Raw genomic sequence first — 7368 nt, forward strand, 5'->3', positions numbered from 1 at the left:
GGGGCTTGAGGCAACCATGCAAAAACCTCATAGGCTCAGACACTTTCTCTCTCCCAAAAGACACCTTGTTAATTAGTCCCCATATGTGTGTGGACTTGTGTTGTACCACAGATTACGCTGACAGAAAAGCATTGCCGTTATTTCTATAAAGGAAGCTTTGTATTGTCATGGTTTTCTTTGCCATGATTGGTAACTCTTAACATTCAGTGAATACCTCTTGTTGTAGCCAGTGGACTTGGAAATCTGAGACTTGGATTGGGAAGCAAAAAAGATATAAATCCCATGACTGTCAATTGGCCACTTTTTGGAAAAGCACACTTTAGAAAGTGTGACTAATGACTCTTTTGCATTCATAGTTCTTTCTCTTTAACCCAGAGGCATTGAGCTGGTACTGACCTTAACAGTTCTTACAGTGAACTTCCACCTAATCTCAGAATAGCAGCCTGAGCAGAAGGAAGAGGAAATCTGGGGTGAATGATTACAATAGCAGGAAATGTAATATAAAATTTGATCCTATCTCAGCACACAACAAATTCAAGTCTGAACTTTTATCTATAATTTGTGATTTATTTGACACAAATAAGTCCCCAGTCTATCGGTCTATTCTTATTTGTTATCTGTCCAGCACATCTGGGTGAAAATACAATTACAGTGGTATCCCAGTAGTGAGTAAGCTTCAAAATCTCATTAAAAATAGACTATGCTTTCCTTAGGAAAATTTGGAAAAAGTATTAGGATTCACTGAGTTTAAGGCATCTAAAATATTTCAGGGAACTAGTGTGAACTAGTACATTATGGATAATACATAAAAAAACAATAAAGACGGGCTTTCATTCAGGTTCCCTGGATAAGATGAGTGGTGACTTCACTCCAAATAGGTTAGAGGAGGATTAACAACAGGGAGCATCCCTCTAGACCATAGGAGCTCTCCTCAAGCCTAGGGGGAGCCAGTGCATCTGTGCTCTTTCTCAGTGCACAGGGAGGGATCTGGCTAAGTGGCTACAAGTGAAACATTGTAGGGCATCCTTGACGATGTGCTGCAGGCCTTTTATTCAGGGCCAATCCACCCATAGGCTATCCCATGGCTGGTTTGTAAAGGAATATGTAATTGCAAATCCTAAGAAGTAAAACCTTTTGGGTCCCATATTGCTAACTCCAGTGACCTGATTGCTGGATCTCTTGGCCTTCATGAGGTGCAGATACCACCTCTGATTTCTCAGACCTTAACATCCCTGTCCAATTTTTTTTTTAACTTACTCACTTCTTTGGTACTAGCACCTTTTGTAGTTTTAGGTAAGCTCATGCAACTCCAACCTCAGAATCCAGTCATTTCTGGAGAAGAAGCACTGTCCAGATATGACACATATTGTCCTCCAGGCTTAACCACAAGGCTTTGAGCAAGTTCTGGAGATACGTTGGGTAACATAATGGCTATCACTAATGCCGAGTATCGCATTTCCTATCATTTAGCTTCTAGAGATGATGGAAGAGGGGCCTTGGGATTTCCAGGAATCAAGAGTAATTCTAAAAGGCAAGACTTTAGGGTTCCTGGGTGGCTCAGTCAGTTAAACATCTGCCTTTGGCTCAGGTCATGATCGGCATCCTGGGTTCAAGTCTGGCTCCCTGGCTTGGATGAGGAATCTGGTTCTCCCTCTCCCCCTGCCTCTCTCTCCTTCCCTCTTTCCCTTCTTCCTGCTCATGCTGTTTCTCAAATAAATACATGAAATCTTTAAAAAATAAAAATAAAAAAATAAAAGGCAAGACCTTAAGGGACAATCTCTTTTTTGGTTCTAGCAACCAACTGGAGCTCTCACTGGACAAGCAGAGTATCATAATGGTGAGTCCTTTCTGTTAGAAGGGTCAGGCTATTGTCACAAACTTAAGGAGTCTTAGAAGTCAGTTGTTCCCCTCAACCAGACTCCTTGGGGCAGGACTTTGTAGCTTTCTTTGTGCAGTTTCCATAAAGGATTCACCAACCCACAAATCAATAGTGAGCAACGTGAAATTTTCCGGAGATTTTATCAGAGGGATAGAAGAAAGGACTTACATGAGACATCCAACAGTGTTATCATTAAAACTGCTCAGTGGACATGTTCATTTTCCAAACCTTTATCTCCCTGACTAGAAGCCACATAATTTTCCTTTCTGTTTTTCCATCATGTAGGGTCCAGGTTTTGTGCTGGGTTCCCATCCTCCCCTATTTACTGGTACAATTACCAGGACTAATCCCCCTTAGAAGACAATGGTTAGGTATACAACAACAACAACAACAAACATTTCTATTACCAGAATAAAAGCCTTAAGGAGAGGTGATCAGTTTCAGTTACACAGTGCTCTTAACTCTTCTTTGCCTCCAGGGAAGATAAGCGTTATCCTCCATAGTTGGTAGGCTAGGGACTGAAGTCAGAAAGCTTTAGAGTTAGTTTGCAAAAAGAGGTGAAATAAGATCCAAATCATATGACTTCACATCAGGGTTATTTTGTAACCCACAGGGAACTAGGCACTTTTGGACCTTAACAACGAAGGGGAAGGAAGAGATTGTTGGCCTTTCGTTATAATTCTAGTCACAGAAAGGTAATAATTTTTGATGAGAATGAGTTTAGAATCCTTGATTTGATCCAGCTATCAGCTTTTCTGCAAAGGGTGTGTTCTAAGAAAGGAAGTGATCAAGCCAAAAGAAATCAAGGACTCTTGATTTAGAAAGAATGGAGAGCCCTCCCATAGGATATTTTTCTACAGCTTTCTTATTTTTTTTTAACTCATTTTGTCAGCAGGGGTTCTCTTTGACTATGAAACAGAAGAAGAAGAAAATCTTTTCTTAACAATAATATACACGTGCCATGAGAGAGATGAAGCAGAAGATTAAGCAAGAAATCCAGCTATTTTATTGCCCTGAGGCATTACTCATTTTCCTGACACATTATGTTTTTAATTAAAATTGCATGTGAGTTAATTAAAGTATTCACTTGGGCACTTTTTTCCCCTGTTCTTGCATGGGTTCCTTGTTACTCTTTTAGCTTTTTGGTAAAACTCCGTTTCATTTGAACGGAGTTCAAATGCCTTTATCAGCTGCAGCTTTAACAAAAAATCTGTATGCTAAGCTAACTAAAGAATAAATAAATAAATAAATAAATAAATAAATAAATAAAAGTCTAATATAAAAAACTCATCCTTAACTGACCAGAGGAAAGGAAAGTAGCCAGGGTTGGGATCATTTTGGCTCCTGCATTCGTCCCTGCATATTTAATAAAAATCATGAAAATGGAATTGATAGTGTATTAACAATGAGTCCTGTGATTTTTCTTGCAATAGATGTGTTTTTCTTGTAAAAGACATATTTATCCACCTATTGTCCTTTGTTCTGTAAAGGATCCTTGTTTATGGCACCAATAGTTATATAACCTCTACTTTCCTTGATTATAGTTGATTGATTAGTTATCTAGTTCAACTTCGCAGTTGAGAGGCCAGTAATCCTAAAAGACAGAATCCTTGAAATGTTGATAGAGACACAGAGAGTTGGTCACTGGTCAGGTTCATATTAGACCTGTGAGGACAAATAGTGTAGAGGCCACATTGGTTCATTTGCAGAGGAAAATTATTGAAAGTAGAATAGATAAGAAGCAGCACTGATGGTTGTAGTCACTTGGCCTATGAGACAGGCAAGAGAGAAACTTCACTGTCAATATCTTCCCATCCCATTTCCCAGGAGAGCTGCCTGAGTCCTTACTGTGTTCCTGAGATGGCTTTTCTTTTTAACAATAAATTTATTTTTTACGAAAATAAATTTTCGTAGTTAACAAAATGAATTTTGGACCCTTGTATCCAGTGGGCTCTGGCTAAAATATCCATGTTTTAAGACTTCCTATATCCCAAGCAGCCCTGATAGAAATGATATTAGAAAGCAAAATCATAAAATTAGTAGTAAGAAACCAACTACAGCAATTCAGGAATGTAGAGGCTGAATCTGCATGGGCAAATTGAAGTCCAGGGTTGAAAAAAGTACTTTGAACAACCATATTAGAACCGCTTTGTGAAGAGTCTGAGAAAATTTTTTCATTTTTCATTTTTTATTTATTTTTTTCATCTCCAGTGATCTTTTAGTACCTCAGTAATATGTTAATGTATTTGAGAAACTAGTACTCTAGGCAGCCATCTTGTTGACCCATTCATTAATTTTTCTCAGCTTCTTAGATTAGAGCTGCCATGTCTTTCTCTCCAGATTAGATTTCTAAAGTATCATTATTAGCCCACATGGGTGTGGTTTTCACCCAAATTTGACTTTGTGCCTTGGCTGGACAGTTCCCTGCCAGGGACCTGAAATCCACTAATCCTCCAAGCTCCTGAACTTTCTCCCCTGCTTAAATTCCACGGTATAGCATGCTAATTCCATCCCAACTCTTTATGGAAAAACCATGGCTGACGGCTAAATATCACTATCCAATTTACTACTTAGTTATTGCCCACATTTGGATGGCGTGTAGGTAGAGAAAAATTACAACTTCCCTAACTAGCCTCCCTTTAAATTTATGATCATAAATCTTAGGTGCATTCATAATGTTGCCTGGCAGTCAAGCCATTTTCCCCAGGCCATCCATTCTCTCACTCTCCTAGACTACACTTTTATCTCTCTTCAGCCTCCCATACCCCTCCTAGATGCATTCTTATTCTTGGAGATAGTGTAAAATGTCTTCTGGTTCCTCCAATATTTCTCAGTTAAGGAGGATGCAAAGTCATCAGCTGAGAGTGAGGATGGTAAGGTAGGAGTACGTATTGAAGATTTGGGGCATGACATTCCCCATCATATTTACCTTCATACCTGCATTGTACCCTGCAAATACCTGGCAAATACCTGTACATATTGTTTATATGGATGAACTGTCAATGGTTCTACCTATAATTAACCTCTTTGCTTATGTGATAGGTAGATTTCATCCTCTCTACATGAAGATATTGCTCCAAATTTCCTTCTCTTCTACATAACCAGTTTGCACTTCCTTCTGGGAAGCCTGGCATCTTACTGTTATTTTTTCTCATATCAAAATTCTTTTTTGATTCTTCTTTCCCCTTCAGTTACTATCCCTTCATTGTCCCCTCTAATCAATGAACTTCTTGATGAAATTTACTGAACTGATATTTCCTGTTCCTCTGCTCTCATTTCTTCTTCAGTCATTAACAATCAGGCTTCAGCTGTCACCCATTACATCAAAACTCCTCTTATCACTTCTCTAATGTCCTTCACATTGCTAAACCAAATGGTCAATTCTCATACATGTGGCCAATCAGTAGCATTTAGCAGAGCTGAGCACTTCTCCCTCTGTGATACACTGTCATCATTCGACTTCAAGGAAATCTGGTTTTACTGTTTTACTAGATCCTTCTTCTCAATTTTCTTTGCTATTTATCTTCTTCTCCCTGACCTCTTCATGTTACAGTTCCTCAAAACTTAGTTCTTTTACTTTTTCTTATCTCTATCCATAGTTTCAGCCCCTGGTGATATCATTGAATCTCATGTTTTTAAATATAATTTCTATTCAAATGACTTCCAAATTTATATCTCTAGCAAGAGATTTCTTCTGAAATCCAAAATCCTATATTCACCTGTCTGCTTGATATATTCATTTGAATACCTACCAGGAATCTAATATTTCAATTAAAAACTCAACTCCTTATATTCTTCCTGCTAATATGCCTTCTTTATAGCCCTCTCCACCTCATTGGAGGACAACTCTATCCTTCCAGTTTCTCAGCCCGAGCTATTTAAGATTTTTCCTTATCTTTTTCATGCCCATTAGCATTACTTTGTAAGCTTCTAAGTCCTTTACCTTGAAAATATTTATCCAGAATCTGACCACTTTTTGCTATCTCCATTTCCGCCACACTTGTCCACTGAACATGATTATAGCAAAAGCCTTATAACTGGTTTCTCTGATTCCTTGTTTGTGCCTCTACTGAAAGCACATATAAGAAAGCAGCAAGAGTGCTATGCTTCTTTTAAAATGTAAATCAAATTAGGGGCACCTGGGTATCTCAGGTGGTTAAATGTCCAACTCATGATTTCTGCACAGGTAATGTGCAATCTTTCATGAGCCATGAGATTGAGCCCCACATTGAACACTGCATCAGGTTCCATTCTCAGTGGGGAGTCTGCTTAAAGTTCAATCTCTCCCTCTCCCTCTGTCCTACCTCATGTGCTCTCTCTCTAACAAATAAATAAAAATATTTTTTAAAAATATAAATCAAATTACATCATTCATCTACTAAAAGTTCTGCAATGGCTCCCTGTTTTACTGAGAGTAGAAACTGAAGTCCTTATAATGGATAACAAAGGCCTTATATAACTCACCCAATTCTAGACAGTTTCATCTTTGCTGATCCTTCAGAACTCCAAGAACAGTACTCTGTTCCTTGATCTTCCCTCTTAGATATTCACATAAAAAATTTCTTATCTTATTTAAGTCATTATTCAAAAGTCACATTTTAATGTGGTCTACCCTCACCACCAATTTAAAATTTCAGTCTCCCGTCAGTCTCCTGATGCCTTGTAACCTGCTCTCTTTTGTTTTCTATAGAGCTTATTATCTTCTAACATAATATATGATTTACATTTCATTAATTGTTTATTGTTTTCATCCTATTGATTATCTCCCACATATGCAAACATGATTGTCCTCTAAAATTAGGTTTTGTATGTTTTTGCATTAATACTTCCAAGCATCTGGAATACTATTCGTGGCATAGAATAGGTGCATTCTATGGGTGGCTCAGTGGGTCAAGCCGCTGCCTTTGGCTCAGGTCATGATCTCAGGGTCCTGGGATCGAGCCCCACGTTGGGCTCTCTGCTCAGCGGGGAGCCTGCTTCCCTCTCTCTCTGCCTGCCTCTCTGTCTACTTGTGATCTCTCTCTGTCAAATAAGTAAAATCTTAAAAAAAAAAAAAAAGAATAGGTGCAGAATCAATATTTGTTGGACGGATGTTTCCTGACTGAGGAGGCAGATCAAAGATTGGGGAGGCAGAGATATCTATAATTTGCATGGAAGAATATAAGATAAAGAATTACAAAAACCTGAATAGGGATGCCCTTAAATCTTTTGCCAAATACTAAACTGTGACATGTATAAGGTAAGACTTCATGAAGCTAGGTAAATAAGAAAGACCAAGGAAAGAACAGGTACTTGGCAGCCATAAGCTAGAAAATTATCTGAGCCTGCACATAATTGTCCTGATTGATCACAGTGTAGAGACCTCCTTGAAAAGCAGGTACAGTCAGTAGAGCCTGAGGATGTCAGGCTTTAGGAGTAGTGCCAAATTAGTTCATGAGGAAAGGCTACTCTACACTTGCCTAAACAAAGCTTGAAAATAAGCCTCTAAA

This window comes from Lontra canadensis, unplaced genomic scaffold (genome assembly GCF_010015895.1).
Source record: "Lontra canadensis isolate GAN:19392208 unplaced genomic scaffold, GSC_riverotter_1.0 scaffold83, whole genome shotgun sequence".
Taxonomy (NCBI): domain Eukaryota; kingdom Metazoa; phylum Chordata; class Mammalia; order Carnivora; family Mustelidae; genus Lontra; species Lontra canadensis.